This window comes from Phocoena sinus, chromosome 3 (genome assembly GCF_008692025.1).
Source record: "Phocoena sinus isolate mPhoSin1 chromosome 3, mPhoSin1.pri, whole genome shotgun sequence".
NCBI classification, from domain to species: domain Eukaryota; kingdom Metazoa; phylum Chordata; class Mammalia; order Artiodactyla; family Phocoenidae; genus Phocoena; species Phocoena sinus.
The window spans coordinates 96,548,003-96,566,952 of NC_045765.1; the positions used below are offsets into that span (position 1 = coordinate 96,548,003).

The following is an 18,950-nucleotide window of genomic DNA, read 5'->3' on the forward strand; positions in this document are numbered from 1 at the left end:
GCTCACCCTTCCCCCTCCCCATATCCTCAAGTCCATTCTCCAGTAGGTCTGTGTCTTTATTCCTGTCTTACCCCTAGGTTCTTCATGACATTTTTTTTCCTTAACTTCCATATATATATGTTAGCATACGGTATTTGTCTTTCCCTTTCTGACTTACTTCACTCTGTATGACAGACTCTAGGTCTATCCACGTCATTACAAATAGCACAAAAACAGAAAGATAGATCAATGGAACAGGATAGAAAGCCCAGAGACAAACCCACGCACATATGGACACCTTATCTTTGATAAAGGTGGCAAGAATGTACAGTGGAGAAAGGACAGCCTCTTCAATAAGTGGTGCTGGGAAAACTGGACAGGTACATGTAAAAGTATGAGGTTAGATCACTCCCTAACACCATACACAAAAATAAGCTCAGAATGGATTAAAGACCTAACTGTAAGGCCAGAAACTATCAAACTCTTAGAGGAAAACATAGGCAGAACACTCTATGACATAAATCACAGCAAGATCCTTTTTGACCCACCTCCTAGAGAAATGGAAATAAAAACAAAAATAAACAAATGGGACCTAATGAAACTTCAAAGCTTTTGCACAGCAAACGAAACCATAAACAAGACCACATCTTCTTTATCCATTCATCTGTCGATGGGCATTTAGGTTGCTTCCATGTCCTGGCTATTGTAAATAGAGCTGCAATGAACACTGTGGTACATGACTCTTTCTGAATCCTTTTGCAAGCTGTTGCAACATTCTCTGTCTGTATTAAATTTTTTAAATTAATTAATTTTATTGAAACATACTTTACATGTAACATGTAAATTTAAGGTGTACAATGTATTGATTTAATAGATTTATATATTGTAACATCGCCATCATAGCTATAGTTAACACCTCTATCATGTCACATAATTATCTTTTTGTGTGTGTGTGGTGGGAATAATTAAGATATGCCTCAATTCACTTAGAAATTAGAGACTTCTGGGAGTTGATTGGTGGATGGTGAATAAATTTAAAGTTGACCATGGAGGGTAATACTCTCCCATCAATGTCTAATAATGGTTTTTAAGGATCCTGTCTGAATTAGTCCCAAATTTGGAACACATGAATGGATTAGATTATCTACACACACTAGTGTACTGTGTTATAGTTTTTTTATTATTCACTTTATTTTCCAGTTTGGGTCACATATAATGATTTTTTTTTCTTTTTTTTTTTAACATCTTTATAGGAGTATAATTGCTTTACAATGGTGTGTTAATTTCTGCTTTATAATAAAGTGAATCAGCTATACATATACATATATCCCCATATCTCCTCCCACTTGCTTCTCCCTCCCACCCTGTCTATCCCACCCCGTCTATCCCACTCCTCGACGTGGTCACAAAGCACTGAGCTGATCTCCCTGTGTGCAGCTGCTTCCCACGAGCTATCCATTTTACATTTGGTAGTGTATATATGTCCATGCCACTCTCTCACTTCGTGTGAGCTTACCCTTCCCCCTCCCCGGGTCCTTAAGTGCATTCTCTACATCTGCGTCTTTATTGCTATCCTGCCCCTAGCCTTTTTTTTTTTCTTCTTAGATTCCATACATATATGTTAGCATACAGTATTTGTTTTACTCTTTCTGACTTACTTCACTCTGTATGACAGTCTCTAGATCCATCCACCTCACTACAAATAATTCAATTTCCTTTCTTTTTACGGCTGAGTAATATTCTATTGTATATATGTGCCACATCTTCTTTATCCATTCATCTGTCCATGGACACTTAGGTTGCTTCCACGTCCTGGCTATTGTAAATAGAGCTGCAATGAACATTGTGGTACATGACTCTTTGAATTATGGTTTTCTCAGGTTATGTGCCCAGTAGTGGGATTGCTGGGTCATATGGTAGTTCTATTTTTAGTTTTTTAAGGAAACTCCATAATGTTCTCCATAGTGGATGTGTCAATTTACATTCCCACCAACAGTGCAAGAGGGTTGCCTTTTCTCCACACCCTCTCCAGCATTTATTGTTTCTAGATTTTTTGATGATGACCATTCTGACTGGTGTGAGGTGATACCTCATTGTAGTTTTGATTTGCATGTCTCTAATGATTAGTGATGTTGAGCACTCTTTCATGTGTTTTTTGGCAGTCTGTATATCTTCTTTGGAGAAATGTCTATTTAGGTCTTCTGCCCATTTTTGGATTGGGTTGTTTGTTTTTTTGATATTGAGCTGCATGAGCTGCTTGTAAATTTTGGAGATTAATCCTTTGTCAGTTGCTTCATTTGCAAATATTTTCTCCCATTCTGAGGGTTGTCTTTTGGTCTTGTTTATGGTTTCCTTTGCTGTGTAAAAGCTTTTAAGTTTCATTAGGTCCCATTTGTTTATTTTTGTTTTTATTTCCATTTCTCTAGGAGGTGGGTCAAAAAGGATCTTGCTGTGATTTATGTCACAGAGTGTTCTGCCTATGTTTTCCTCTAAGGGTTTTATAGTCTCTGGCCTTACACTTAGGTCTTTAATCCATTTTATTTTTGTGTATGGTGTTAGGAAGTGTTCCAATTACATTCTTTTACATGTAGCTGTCCAGTTTTCCCAGCACCACTTATTGAAGTGGCTGTCTTTTCTCCATTGTATATTCTTGCCTCCTTTATCAAAAATAAGGTGACCATATGTGCGTGGGTTTATCTCTGGGCTTTCTATCCTGTTCCATTGATCTCTATTTCTGTTTTTATGCCAGAACCATACTGTCTTGATTACTGTAGCTTTGTAGTAGAGTCTGAAGTCAGGGAACCTGATTCCTCCACCACCGTTTTTCTTTCTCAAGATTGCTCTGGCTATTCAGGGTTTTTCATCTTTCCATACAAATTGTGAAATTTTTTTGTTCTCATTCTGTGAAAAATGCAATTGGTAGTTTCATAAGGATTGCATTGAATCTGTAGATTGCTTTGGGTGCTATAGTCTTTTTCACAATGTTGATCCTTCCAATCCAAGAACATGGTATATCTCTCCATCTGTTTGTATCATCTTTAATTTCTTTCATCAGTGTCTTATAGTTTTCTGACTACAGGTCTTTTGTCTCCTTAGGTACCTGGTTTATTCCTAGGTATTTTATTCTTTTTGTTGCAGTGGTAAATGGGAGTGTTTTCTTAATTTCTCTTTCAGATTTTTCATCATTAGTGTATAGGAATGAAAGAGATTTCTGGGCATTAATTTTGTATCCTGCTACTCTACCAAATCCATTGATTAGCTCTAGTAGTTTTCTGGTAGAGTCTTTAAGGATTCACTATGTGTGGTATCATGTCATCTGCAAACAGTGACAGCTTTACTTCTTCTTTTCTGATTTGGATTCCTTTATTTCTTTTTCTTCTCTGATTGCTGTGGCTAAAACTTCCAAAAGTATGTTGAATAATGGTGGTGAGAGGGGACAACCTTGTCTTATTCCTGATCTTAGAGGAAATGGTTTCATTTTTTTACCATTGAGAACAATGTTGGCTGTGGGTTTGTCATATATGGTCTTTATTATGTTGAGGTAAGTTACCTCTATGCCTACTTTCTGCAGGGTTTTTATCATAAATGGGTGTTGAATTTTGTCGAAAGTTTTTTCTGCATCTATTGAGATAATCATATAGTTTTTCTCCTTCAATTTGTTAATATGGTTTATCACATTGATTGATTTGCGTATATTGAAGAACACTTGCATTCCTGGGATAAACCCCACTTGATCATGGTGTATGATCATTTTAACGTGCTGTTGGATTCTGTTCGCTAGTATGTTGTTGAGGATTTTTGCATCTATGTTCATCAGTGATATTAGCCTGTAGTTTTCTTCCTTTGTGACATCTTTGTCTGGTTTTGGTATCAGGGTGATGGTGGCCTTGTAGAATGAGTTTGGGAGTGTTCCTCCCTCTGCTATATTTTGGAAGAACTTGAGAAAGATAAGTGTTAGCTCTTCTCTAAATGTTTGATAGAATTCGCATGTGAAGCCATCTGGTCCTGGGCTTTTGTTTGTTGGAAGGTTTTTAATCACAGTTTCAATTTCAGTGCTTGTGATTGGTCTGTTCATATTTTCTATTTCTTCCTGATTCAGTCTTGGCAGGTTGTGCATTTCTAAGAATTTGTCCATTTCTTCCAGGTTGTCCACTTTATTGGCATAGAGTTGCTTGTAGTAATCTCTCATGATCCTTTGTATTTCTGCAGTGTCAGTTATTACTTCTCCTTTTTCATTTCTAATTCTATTGATTTGAGTCTTCTCCCTTTTTTTCTTGATGAGTCTAGCTAATGGTTTATCAATTTTGCTTATCTTCTTAAAGAACCAGCTTTTAGTTTTATTGATCTTTGCTATCGTTTCCTTCATTTCTTTTTCATTTATTTCTGATCTGATCTTTATGATTTCTTTTCTTCTGCTAACTTTAGGGTTTTTGTGTTTTTCTTTCTCTAATTGCTTTAGGTGTAAGGTTAGGTTGTTTATTTGAGATGTGTCTTGTTTCTTGAGGTAGGATTGTATTGCTATAAACTTCCCTCTTAGAACTGCTTTTGCTGCATCCCATATGTTAGGGGCGGTCGTGTTTTCATTGTCATTTGTTTCTAGGAATTTTTTGATTTCCTCTTCGATTTCTTCAGTGATCTCTTGGTTATTTAGTAGTGTATTGTTTAGCCTCCATTTTTAAAATTTTTTACAGATTTTTTTCCTGTAATTGGTATCTAGTCTCATAGCGTTGTGGTCAGAAAAGATACTTGATACAATTTCAATTTTCTTAAATTTACCAAGGCTTGATTTGTGACTTAAGATGTGATCTATCCTGAAGAATGTTCCATGAGTACTTGAGAAGAAAGTGTATTCTGTTGTTTTTGGATGGAATGTCCTAAAAATATCAATTAAATCCATCTTGTTTAATGTATCATTTTAAGCTTGTGTTTCCTTATTTATTTTCATTTTGGATGATCTGTCCATGGGTGAAAGTGGGGTGTTAAAGTCCCCTACTATGACTGTGTTGCTGTTGATTGCCCCTTTTATGGCTGTTAGCATTTGCCTTATGTATTGCAGTGCTCCTATGTTGGGTGCTTAAATATTTATAATTGTTATATCTTCTTCTTGGATTGACCCGTTGATCATTATATAGTGTCCTTCTTTGTCTCTTGTAATATTCTTTATTTTAAAGTCTATTTTGTCTGACATGAGAATTCCTACTCCAGCTTTCTTTTGATTTCCATTTGCCTGGAATATCTTTTTCCATCCCCTCACTTTCAGTCTGTACGTGTCCCTAGACCTGAAGCGGGTCTCCTGTAGACAGCATATATAACGGTCTTATGTTTGTATCCATTCAGCCTGTCTATGTCTTTTCGTTGAAGCATTTAATCCATTTACATTTATGGTAGTTATCGATATGTGTGCTCCTATTACCATTTTCTTAATTGTTTTGGGTTTGTTATTGTAGGTCTTTTCCTTCTCTGTGTTTCCTGCCTAGAGAAGTTCCTTTAGCATTTGTGGTAAAGCTGGTTTGGTGGTGCTGAATTCTCTTCGCTTTTGCTTCTCTCTGAAGGTTTTTATTTCTCCATCGAATCTGAATGAGATCCTTGTTGGGTAGAGTTTTCTTGGTCGTAGGTTTTTCCCTTTCATCACTTTAAATATGTCCGGCCACTCCCTTCTGGCTTGAAGAGTTTCTGCTGAAAGATCAGATGTTAACCTTATGGAAGTTCCCTAGTATGTTATTTGTTGTTTTTCCCTTGCTGCTTTTAATATTTTTTCTTTGTATTTAATTTTTGATAGTTTGATTGATATGTGTCTTGGCGTGTTTCTCTTTGGATTTATCCTGTATGGGACTCTTTGTGCTTCCTGGACTTGAATAACTATTTCCTTTCCTATATTAGGGAAGTTTTCAACTATAATCTCTTCAAGGTTTTCTCAGTCCCTTTGTTTTTTTCTTCTTCTTCTGGGACCCCTGTAATTCAAATGTTGGTGCGTTTAATGTCCCAGAGGTCTCTGAGACTGTCCCCAATTCTTTTCATCCTTTTTTCTTTATTTTGCGCTGTGGTAGTTATTTCCACTATTTTATCTTCCAGGTCACTTATCCATTCTTCTGCCTCAAGTTATTCTGCTATTGATTCCTCCTAGAGAATTTTTTATTTCATTTATTGTGTTGTTCATCATTGTTTGCTCTTTAGTTCTTCTAGGTCCTTGTTAAACGTTTCTTGTATTTTCTCCATTCTATTTCCAAGATTTTTGGATCATCTTTACTATCATTACTCTGAATTCTTTTTCAGGTAGACTGCCTATATCCTCTTCATTTGTTTGGTCTGGTGGGTTTTTACCTTGCTTCTTCATCTGCTGTGTGTTTCTCTGTCTTCTCATTTTGCTCAACTTACTGTGTTTGGGGTCTCCTTTTCATAGGCTGCAGGTTCGTAGTTCCTGTTGTTTTTGGTGTCTGCCGCCAGTGGGTAAGGTTGGTTTAGTGGGTTGTGTAGGCTTCCTGGTGGAGGGGACTGGTGCCTATGTTCTGGTGGATGAGGCTGGATCTTGTCTTTCTGGTGGGCAGGACTGCATCCGGTGCTGTGTTTTGGCATGTCTGTGACCTTATTATGATTTTAGTCAGCCTCTCTGCTAGTGGGTGGTGTTGTGTTCCTGTCTTGTTAGTTGTTTCACATAGGGTGTCCAGCACTGTAGCTTGCTCGCCGTTGAGTGGAGCTGGGTCTTAGCGTTGAGATGGAGATCTCAGGGAGAGCTTTTGATGTTTGATATTATATGGAGCCAGGAGGTCTCTGGTGGACCAATGTCCTGAACTTTGCTCTCCCACCTCAGAGGCACAGGCCTGACACCCAGCCAGAGCAGCAAGACCCTGTCAGCCACACAGCTCAGAAGAAAAGGGAGAAAAAAGGAAGAAAGAAAAGAAAAGAAAATTATTTTAAAATATTATTAAAAATAAAAAATTAAAAAGTAATTTTAAAAAAGAAAGAAAGAGGAGAGCAACCTAACTAAAAAGTAAATCCACCAATGAAAACAAGTGCTAAAAACTATACTAAAAAAAAAAAACCAGGCAGACAGAACCCTAGGACAAATGGTAAAAGTAAAGCTAAACAGACAAAATCACACAAAGTCCACTGCCTCAATTTTGGGATGATTTGTTGTCTATTCATGTATTCCACAGATGCAGGGTACATCAAGTTGATTGTGGAGATTTAATCCGCTGCTCCTGAGGCTGCTGGGAGAGATTTCCCTTTCTCTTCTTTGTTCGCGCAGTTCCCGGGGTTCAACTTTGGATTTGGCCCCGCCTCTGCGTGTAGGTCGCCTGAGGGAGTCTATTCTTCACTCAGACAGGACGGGGTTAAAGGAGCCGCTGATTCGGGGGCTCTGGCGCACTCAGGCCTGGGGGAGGGAGGGGCACGGAGTGCGGGGCGAGCCTGCGGTGGCAGAGGCCAGCGTGACATTGCACCAGCCTGAGGCGCACCGTGCGTGCGTTCTCCCGGGAAAGTTGTCCCTGGATCCCGGGACCCTGGCAGTGGCGGGCTGCAGAGGCTCCTGGGAGGGGCGGTGTGGAGAGTGACCTGTGCTTGCTGCACACAGGCAGCTTGGTGGTGGCAGCAGCAGCCTTAGTGTCTCATGCCAGTCTCTGGGGTTCGTGCTGTTAGCCGCGGCTCGCGCCCGGCTCTGGAGCTCGTTTAGGCGGCGCTCTTAATCCCCTCTCCTCGCGCACTGGGAAACAATGGTCTCTTGCGTCTTAGGCAGGTGCAGACTTTTTCCCGGACTCCCTCCCGGCTAGCTGTGGTGCACTAACCCCTTCAGGCTGTGTTCACGCAGCCAACCCCAGTCCTCTCCCTGGGATCCAACCTCCGAAGCCCGAGCCTCAGCTCCCAGCCCCGCCCGCCCCGGCGGGTGAGCAGACAAGCCTCTCGGGCTGGTGAGTGCCAGTCGGCACTGATCCTCTGTGCGGGAATCTCTCCACTTTGCCCTCCGCACCCCTGTTGCTGCGCTCTCCTCCGTGGCTCCGAAGCTTCCCCCCTCCGCCGCCCACAGTCTCCGCCCGCAAAAGGGCTTCCTAGTATGTGGAAACCTTTCCTCCTTCACGGCTCCCTCCCACTGGTGCAGGTCCCGTCCCTATTCTTTTGTCTCTGTTTTTTCTTTTGCCCTACCCAGGTACGTGGGGAGTTTCTTGCCTTTTGGGAGGTCTGAGGTCTTCTGGCAGCGTTCAGTAGGTGTTCTGTAGGAGGTGTTCCACGTGTAGATGTATTTCTGGTGTATCTGTGGGGAGGAAGGTGATCTCCGTGTCTTAACTCCTCCGCCATCTTGAAGGTCTCCCACATATAATGATTTTTGAAATGTGTTTTTGTAAGTGTATACTCTATAACAGGGCTTTGTTTATTACAAAGATGAGACTGGCTATGAATGAAAGAGCCACTTGCAAATCTGGAGTATCAACACAGTGAAAACTATTTTTACACTGAACAGTAGCCACTCCCATTCTCACTTGATCCCACGTAGTCAGGCTTTTGCCCCCAACAAACTGCTCTTGTCAAGGTCACCTGTGACCACCACGTTGCTAAATTCAATGGCCAGTGTTTAACCTACATCTTACCTGATCAGCAGCTGTGCTGGACTTGTCTGATAGCTTCGTTCCTTAAAACAGGTTTTTTCAGTTGGCTTCCAGAACAGAGGGCTGTGTTTTCCTCTTACCTCATCACATGCTCTTTCTTCATCTCCCCCGCAGATTTTTCCTCGTTTTCCTTCTGATTTAATTCTGGAGACCCTCAGAGCTCACTCCCTGGGCATCTTCTCTGTCTATACCTGCCCCCATGGTGCCTTCACCCACCCTTGTGCTTTCCATACCACCTAAGATTGACAGCGACAAACATATAGATCCACTCCTTAACTCCACGTCCAACTGCCTGCTTGAAATCTCCATTTGGACGTCTAATAGGCTTCTCCAATTCAGCAGGTCCAAAGCCAGACTTCTCACCCGCAGCGCCCCAAATCTGCTCCTTCATCGGGATTCTCTCTTGTTCGTTGCTAACACTAAAAATCTTGGAGTCATTTTTTATTCTTTTCTTTCATTCTCATCAAGTCCATTCAGCAACTTGCAAACTTCTCCTTCAGAATATAGTCAGAAATCACCCTTATCATCTCAATCATTCTGTTTCCTGTTGAAGCCACTGTCAGTTTCATGTGGGCAGCGGCAAGAGCCTCCTGTTCTCCTTCCTTCCACATAACATCAACAAAATAATTTAACTCCTCTGCTCAAAGCCCTGTAGTTGTTTCCCATCTCAGTCTGTGTATAGCCAGTATCCTCATAGAGCCCTCTGATGCTCTTGGTGATCTGGCCCTGTGATCCCTCTGCCCTGAACTTCTGCTACTTTGCCCCTCCCTCCCTCTGCTCTGTCCCAGCCTCTTTGCTGTTCCTCAGGTGCACCATATACCTCCCCACCTCAGGATCTTTCCCTCCATCTGTGACACTCTTTCTTCAGGTGTCCACCTGCCTTGCTTCTTTACCTTCTTTAGGTCTATGCACAAATGTCACATCAGGGAGACAGCCATACCAACCCTATTTAAAATCGAATCTTCTTTTCCTTGACATTACGTTTCTTCTATCCTGCTTTGTTTTCTCCATCGAAGTAATCACTATTTGACATACTATGCATTTCACTTACTTATTTTATCATGTATTTTCCATCACTTGAATGTGAGCTTCATGAAGGCAGGGGTTTTTGAGTGCTTTGTTCATTGTGGCATCCTCAATACCTATTAAGGTATGTGGCAAGTAATAGGTGCTTAATAAATATTTGCTAAATACCTGAAGTTTGACTGAGTACTGGAAATTATGGCTCTTCCTTCTCTAAATAAATATAGCATTTGACACCTGATGTAAATGCAAAGGCAATTAGAACAGCATGCCTTAGTGAAAAGTACAAAGTTTCAGTATAATTAAGAAAGATATTTGTATATAATTCAAAAGGGAGAATTAATGGGTTAAAATGTCTAGGTGTCTGAGTAATCTTTGTACTTAAAAAATACTGAATGGTTGCATTTTAATAAAAAGTAGCCTATGCATTTACCAAGATACTTATAACTTTTTCACCATTATAATATCAAGTGAGTTAATGCCATCTGGTTGTTAAATTTTACACAAAAATAAATGTACCATGAATGGAAAGAAACAATAATAATAGTGCTTTACACTGTATAGGGCACTATTATTACATACATTAGTTCAATATTAGGGGGTAACAAGGATGCTTCCTATTGTACCAATTTTGCCGGTGCAAAAAGTGAGGCAGGTTTAGAGGTATAGCAAAAAAGGAGGTTTAGAGATTGTTCAGCTAGTGTGAATTTGGGGTGATTGATCTGAGACTCAAATCCAGGACTCCTGATTTTAAAGTCCATGTGCCTTTCACCTCGGTCCGGTATTCAGTATGTCCTGAAGCCATTAAGGGCTCGATAAAGTGCCAAGAAGTCAGTAAACCCACTTGGGTGGTGTGCACCGTACTGCAAGTTGGAACAACAAATTTTACCTGTCGCTAAACTACAGATTTCAAGTGAAGGTGAAATAATGTTAATCTGCATGTAATTATTTAACTTTCTGATCACCTGCATTTTGGCAGGCAAGACGGACTGCCACCTTTACGATAATCAGCTAATAAATCCTCATGATTGTTACACTTTTATGCAGAGCAGTAATCTGAACAAATTGTCTGCTGACAGCTGTGGTAAATTGCCAAGAATGAGTGCTGTCAGAGAACAAGTTGTTTTTATGAACGTGCAGAGTAAGTAAATCCCATGTCAAGCAATTTCATTCAGTCAGAGTTATTTGCAATCCAATATAGCAAGATTTATAGCCTTATTTATTAGTGTGCAAAATGCTTTTTTATCTTTAAAGTGGCATTGATTTGGGGCACATATATTTTAGGTTAGTGGATTACTACTAACTTTTATTTGTTGCATTGTGATCAGGGCCGAGGCATTGGTACTGCCCATGACAATAAAGTGCTATAGCTGTACACTTCAGTAGAGAGTTCTATTTCAACACAATTTTTATTACTAATATAGAAGAAAAAGTTATCCCAAATGGGCAAGTTCCGGGTGAAGAACAAATGCTTTCAACCATAAAAAAAATCTATGACTCTATATTTAATGCCAAAGGAAAGAGAATGTGGAATGAGTACCTCCTATGTACTATACATAGTACATGTATGTCTGTCCAGGTGTAGTGTGGAAAATGAGGAAAACAGCCTTTGACTTTGCATGTTAGCCAAATTAATGTTTTCTTAAAGTTGAAGGTCACTGCGTCTGAGCATTTGACACTCTCTAGATTCTGATTTGCAGTGTTTCTTATTTGTGATATAAAGACTACGATGATTGTTCCATTTCCTATGTAAATAAGTGTAGGAGCAGTCCTGCCTCATTATTAATTTGAAAAAAGCACAAAGATAACTAGTCAGAAAATTCTAAACTGGAGAGAGTGTTTAATGAAATCTTTCTGTTTCACCATTTTTCTTACTAAGGATTGAGTGAAATATTTTATTTGGGAGAGAGACAGTATTTCAGTAAAGAATGTCATTGATCCTTGTCTTGGCTTTTCCTAAACTCAAGCTAAGCCAAATATATTAAGATTTTAATCCATTTTCTTTCATGGCTTACTATTTTTTCTGCTAAAGTTTTTCTCAGGAAGTTTATACTCACTGCAGTATTTTGTCTACGATAGGCATTTCCAAAGACAGTTTCCATGCACCATGCAGTTTCCAAAGACAGTGTGTGTATTAAATAGCTTACCTTCGAGGCAACGAATGGGGAAGCTCCCAAGTTTGTAGAAGTATGCTCTGATAAAGCCATCTCCCCAAAGACAGTTGGACAGTGACAACTGCTGACAACAGAAAGGCAGTAACTGCATTAGCAGTTAGTAATGTCAGAGGTGGCGTGTACACCGCATAATCGTGAAACTTGAAAACACATCAGTGGTTACCTATTGAATCCTTTAAAATGCAAAGATTCTAAAGAATTATGTATCATATTGATTTATAATATGAGATCTTATACTATGTTTTTGTTTTACTAACGTAAAGTAGCTCTCATGCAGTAAATCTCAAAAAGCTTCCTAATTTTATCGTTAAATTTGGTCCAGATTAGTAAAATGTGTTTTTAGAAATGACCCCTCCACCAAAGAAATTCTATAGAGGCTTGTCTTCCTGTCCTGAAGGCTTCATTTTTAAATGTCCTCTTATCATGATGGCTTCATAATATCATGAGCTAGTACTTCAGGGCACAAAACACACTTAGAAGTTCCTTGTTAGAGGAGATGTAAATTTTTGTTGCAGATATTCTTCCTGATAATTTTAAGTTGAATTTTGTTTGAATTCTTGCTATATCTGATTATGCCACATTATTGGTTTGTAAATCAGAATCAGAGTGTAGCTGACAGACAGATGGGCTAGGAGTAAACGTGTCAACTCTGTGTGTTCTTGTTTATCATTCTGTTCACTTATGCTTGTTCAATTAGTATTATACTCAATCCACAGTTTCTTTACTGGGATCTTTTATTTTTTAATTTTTATTTTACATTGGAGTATAGTTGATTTACAATGTTGTGTTAGTTTCAGGCGTACAGCAAAATGATTTAGTTATACATATACATATATCTATTCTTTTTCAGATTCTTTTCCCATATAGGTTGTTACAGAGTACTGAGTAGTGGTCCCTGTGCTATACAGTAGGTCCTTGTTGATTACCTATTTTATACATAGTAGTGTGTGTATGTTAATCCCAACCTCCTAACTTCCTGGGATTTTTTAAAGCCACTGTCCATTTTGTGAGGATTAGTTCAGTTAAAACTAGATGATATAATCCGTAAGTCCACCTAACCGAGCATATGTGGACTGCAGTTCACTGAAAGCCAGTCAGCAAGTTTGGGGGCCACTGTCAACCCCTCCATGTCATGCAGCTTCTGCTCATCCCTCAAAATACTTGCAGGTCACATGTGACATATCTGATGTATGGGCTACCAGTGTTAATGCATATATAAAATATTTATGAAGTTTGAATCCTGTCCTATTTTAAATTAAAAAATACATCCAAATAGGCCTAACATTTACTTCCTGTACCCCGTGTGTACAACAACGGTGCTAATCACAAAACTGTTTCATCTGGGTAAAACTATCATTGGTTACTGGTTTAGGCATGGCAGAAGGAAAGATGGGGAGAAAAAAGGTGACAAGAATACTGAAATTTTTCTCCTTGAACTTAGGGGAAAACGTCACCAAATAAATGTGATATATTCCTTTCATGTGACTAAGTAATGCATATAGTTTTTAAAAGGTGCAAAGAATTTCAAGCTTTGCTATGGAAGTCAGTAAATGTGAAGTCTTGCCATCACTTAATTCCTCTGAGCCTCAGTTTCCCCATTTGTGGAATGTAAGAAAATAGCTCTCCAATCTCAGTTTTTGAGTCTCTTTTGATTCTTCTATTGATGATTGATTGACTGATGAGTTCGGAACAGACAGTACATTTTAAAATTGTACAATATCAAACTAAGGCATATGAGATAATAAAACTACATATTATAGTTACATAGTACTTTCATCTTTTGAAAGTAGTTTTTCATCTGTTATTCCTGTGTTTTTACAATTCTATGCAAAGAGAAGGCATAAACGAGGAAAGCTGATGCACAAAAAGTTTGTAACTTGCTTGATATCACAATACTAATGAATAATTCAGCTTTGTTAAAACTTTGGTGTTCTGAACCCCTGACGCGAACTCTGAAGCCAAATGACTTCGCTAAAAGCAACACACTAGGTCTGCGGTAGTTCCGGAAATAAGGATGTGAGAAACCAGAAGGCTTAGAAAGGGCTGAATCCCCCAAATTTAACAGAGGCCTGACACACAGTGCACTTAATAAATAGTTAATGAATGAGTGAATGAGTGAGTGTTGGAAAGAAATCAACCCACTCTCTGGGAAGGCAATATAGAAATGGTAGCATGAGCCCATTACATGCTAATCCTGGCTCTGCCACTGTCGCCTTTCAGAACCTCTGTCTCCTCATCCATAAGTACTTTAATACTTACAGAGCACCAACTATATTCCAGCTCTGTGCTAGGTGCCTGCCCTTGAGGTGTATCAGGAGATTGACAGGAAAAGACATTTCAGTGAGAATTAGTTAAAAATTAGCCAAGCAAACATAGGTAGATACATCATCTCGGGCAGAGGGGTTGCTTCATGCAAACACAAAGAAACAGGTGAGCCCTAGCATGGATGATGGGAGAATTAGCTGTCAGGAATTACTTAAGTAGTAAGTGTAAGTCAACAAATGACACCCAAGCTGATGGTAGGTTGTGGAGTGCCCCATTGCCTTACTAAGGATATTTTATAGGTGGTGGGGAGCCAGGAGTGGGACATGGTCAGGTTTGGGTTTTGGACATCTGTAACTGTGGGGATTAAATGGTACCAATAATTTTTGCCTTCGACCAGGTTCCCTAGGAAACAGAGTTTGAGGCAGGGATTAGGTGCTGATACTTAATTGGGAGGTACAATCCCAGGTCCTGAGAGTGAGAGAGAAAGAACATGAGGCAGGGAAGACTAGGAAGTAATGCACGGTGATAAGTTACTGGGCTGGCCATGTTCCCTGTGTTTCAGAGACACAGTGGTTGCCCAGCAGGTGTGCCCACTTGGCCACATGTAGATAGGCAATATGGAGAATCCTGCTTTGGAATGGTTTGTGAGAGGGTGGAAGGCATGGGGAGTTATCTTCCCATCACCTATGCCATTGATCTAAGTTCACCCCATAAGGAGAAAACTTCTGCATTGTTTCATCTGGTTTCTTTGGCAGTTGATCAGGAAGCCAGATCCCATACTCCACGGTGTGGCTTTATATCCAAGTGCAGAAGTGGCCTTAGAAGCCAGAAATTTGGGGCATGTGGCAGTTAGGCCTAGATGCACAGTGGCAGCCAAGCAGAGTGCTCAGCCCATTTGGGCAAGTGAAAGTTAGGACAGTCCTAGGCCAGCCCCAGGTGGAAGACCTATGAGGACTCAAGCCCAGCTGTTTGGTCACAGTGGTGGGATGAAGACCAGCCCCTTGGAAAGACCCAGCCAAAGTCGAGGCTGAGGCAAAGCAGGCAGCTGAGGACCCAGGAGTTCCTTGTGGAACCCAGATATAAAACAGATGTAAGGGGAGCTATTCTTTGAACAAAAGAGGAGAATCCACACTCCCTTTTTCACTCCATGCATGGTGACCTGGATGCACCCCCTCCCAGTGCTCCTTAGAAGACAATTTGATATTAGGTTAGATTGTCTGCCCTCTGGCACCAGCATTCAGACTTTTTTCAGCAGGGTAGAGGCGTAATACATCTGAGGAATAATATTTCATTGCCTGTAAGATGAATTTGTTCTCTTACCATTTTATTGGTCTGTGGAATTGCAAAGAAAGGAAGATGTAAATAAGGGTAAACATGGATAGAGTTATAATAAATTGTGGAATTTGAGGTTTTTGAGAATTTGAAGTTCATCTAGTTCAATTCCCTCATATCACAGATGAGAAACCTGGAATTCCAGGGGCTAAGTTGTCTTGGAAAAGGTCATCCAACTAATTAGTGACGGATGGAAGGCTAGAACCAAGGGAATCTGATGCCCAGTCTCGGGCTCTTTCCCCTGTGAATGTGTCTGTATATATATTTTTGGAGTTCATGAACTTGCTTCAATACTTTTAAAAATTTGCCTTTTCATTTTCATAACAATAAAACCCATCAATTTTTGCTTATTCTGAACCATCTGAATGATCACCTAGTATTTCTGTAACCAAACTATAGTGAATCCTTCCTTTGTTGAGAACATAATAGTACAGGTAAGCCAGGTACGGGTGAATCTGCCTGTTGGACTGCTATAACCGAACACCATAGACTGGGTGGATGGAATTCAACAGAAATTTATTTTTCACAGTTCTGGGGGTTGAGAAGTCCAAGATCAAGACAAAAGCAGATTTGGTGTCTGGTTTCATGCTTCATAAACTGCTGTTTTCTTCTGTGTCCTCACATGACAGAAGGGGTGAGGGATCTCTCTTGTGCCTTTTTTTATAAGGGCACTAATCCCATTCATGAGGGCTCCACTCTCATGACCTAATCACTTCCCAACCACCCCACTTCTTAATATCATCACATTGGGCACTAGGTTTCAACATATGAATTTTGGAGAGCACACAAACATTCAAGCCATAGCACTGGCCCCTAGTAATTAGTCCTGAATTCACTTTGCAATACAGTATGTTGCAGGAGTTCCATCTTTGTTCATATATATTCAATAACAACAAAGGAATAGCAAAAGCTTTTTCTCCACCAAATTCCAGCAATAATCTGATTCGATACCCATTTAATGCAGATATCAGCGATGCTGTAATGCTGACTTTATCCTGAAGTTAATAGGACAATTTTGCTTGGTTATCAGGTGACATTTTGCTTTAAATGGCATCTGAGGATTACTCCTCAGCAGAGTTTTTTAGATGAATAGGAGATCTGAGTAACCTCAACTAGCAAAAAGCATCTTGAATTCATTAATGCTCTCTTTTCAAAATATTTGTATACATAGGCATTTTCTATATTAGAATGATTATAGTCAAAATTCTGAACCATTAAATATAGGACAGAACCTGGGACTGTTTCTACGAGTGTACCCAATATTGAAAATTTAGTTGCAGCAGAAAGGTATAATCCTTCCTATAGATGTACAATAGTAATTTAAATTTTATTAGTTCCATAGCTTTTAAAATTCAATTTGTAATTTTTTCTTAGTTTATCGTCTTCTAAGAGCAATTACTTACAGCATTCTTCCTAGTTCATACATATTTTTAAAGCATAAAAATAACACGCTTCTGTACTTGAAACCGGAGTTAATGTGTCCTGTTCAAAACAAGTCTGGAGGGGCTTCCCAGGTGGCGCAGTGGTTGGGAGTCCGCCTGTCGATACAGGGGACGCGGGTTTGTGCCCCAGTCCGGGAGGATCCCACGTGCCGCGGAGCAGCTGGGCCCGTGAGCTGTGGCCGCTGAGCCTGGGCGTCCGGAGCCTGTGCTCTACAGCAGGAGAGGCCACAGCAGTGAGAGGCCCGCGTACCGCAAAAACAAAACAAACAAACAAACAAAAAAACAAGTCTGGATATCACCCCGTTTTAAGAGCTGCCTCACATAGCACATTCCTCCAGGATGCACAATTACAGCAATGACAGACTGGTTAAGGAAAAAGCCTAGATCTTAGATTCCAGAGTGCTAGGTTCAGGTCTGGCTCTGCTAATAACTAACTGTGTTATCTCCATTGATTCATGTGACTTCTCTGGCCCTCAGTTTCCTCATTGGTAAATTAAGGAGACTTTGAGGATCACAAATCCTTATGCCTATTGGCACTGGGTACAGAATTAAGTGAAATAGTCCAGCTGTAAGTTAGACAGTATTGGGGACAATAACTCAGAGGACATTTGCTCTCTCTTTAAAGTTATTTAAATTCAAAACGTTTTTAGCACAATAAAAACAACAGATCTATGGACCAGCTTTGATCTGAGAGTGGCCAGTTTGCAGTTCCTGGACTGCATCTTTAGAACACCTTCCCCAACTCTAAAGAATTAAGTGCAATGACTCTAATATATATAAAAGAGGAGGAAGGCCAACACCTAAATGACCAGCACTTAATGGTAATAGGCATAAAAGGAAATCCTCCTGAAGGTTTCAATGTGTTTTAAGAGTGATGCAGTATCATACATAGGAATAGGGCATGAGCAGAACTGGAAATGCATGATGAGAGCGAGTGAAATACCTTTCTTGGTCCCAAGTTAACTAACCAAAAGTACTATCTGAACTGTCATCCCTGTTCAATTCTCCAGTGTTATACTCTCAATCTAGTCCAAAGATTCATTCACATTCAACAAATTATAGGTTAGGCACTGTGCCAGATGCTGGAAAGATCTGTAGAAAATCATAGTCATGTTTCTCCTTTTTATTAGAGAATGCATTTGATTAGCTGTTCTTCACCATTGCATTTTTTTTTTTTTTTTTTTTTTTTTGCGATACGCGGGCCTCTCACTGTTGTGGCCTCTCCCGTTGTGGAGCACAGGCTCCGGACACGCAGGCTCAGCGGCCATGGCTCACGGGCCCAGCCGCTCTGCGGCATGTGGGATCTTCCCAGACCGGGACACAAACCCGCGTCCCCTGCATCGGCAGGCAGACTCTCAACCACTGCGCCACCAGGGAAGCCCACCATTGCATTTTTTAACCCTAAATTTGTTCCAGGTATTATTAAGAACTAATTCCAATTAAAATTTGAATATTAAATAAGGCATTTGATATGTTTTTTCATCATTTAGAATCTAAGGGGACAGCATGAGAGTATTTTGAAATGGCTATTGTGTTTGCAGAAACAGTGAGGTTACTTGATATACATCCTAACTTTAGGAAGATGTTTTCCTGACTCGGTACAGACCCTAATTTCCTGCTGTCTCGATGGTTAGCATTTAGTGCATGCAGATTTTCTATCACTGACCAGGACGTTTCTATTCTTCTTCATTTCTTGCATCTATATTCCTCTTTCTCCCAATCGTTCCTAGTCTGGCTATCTTTCATGTCATTTTTGATAGGCAAAAATAAAACATAACTGTCAAACTTTGATTCAGTTTCTAAAATCACTCTCACTAAAGATGTTTGAACTCAACCATAAGCTTTGAGGCCCTATTCACAGATGTTTAACTTAAAAGAAAAATAATAAACAATAAATAGAGTGAAGAATAAGAAGGGGCAAAAATTTAATCTGTCCCTAATATCTGACCACCCCTTGTTTATGACGATACCACATCTACTCTTATAATTGGCTATTTCCTGTTTCAAATGTCTTTTATTCATGTCTGCCCCCTTTCTCTCTGTTTATTGCCCTTGTGGTTTTGGTCACCACAGTATCTTTCTCTTCCAAATCAATTGACATTTTTATGAAAAGAGTCTGCAAAGTGTTCAGCTCTGAG

At 39.9% G+C, this 18,950-nt stretch overlaps 1 protein-coding gene across 13 annotated transcripts in view; it reads left to right on the forward strand.

The window, feature by feature from the left end:
• The window catches only part of MCTP1 (multiple C2 and transmembrane domain containing 1), a 360,390-nt gene that overhangs the window by 144,837 nt on the left and 196,603 nt on the right, over positions 1-18,950 (forward strand). The gene's annotated exons all lie outside the window — the stretch shown is intronic.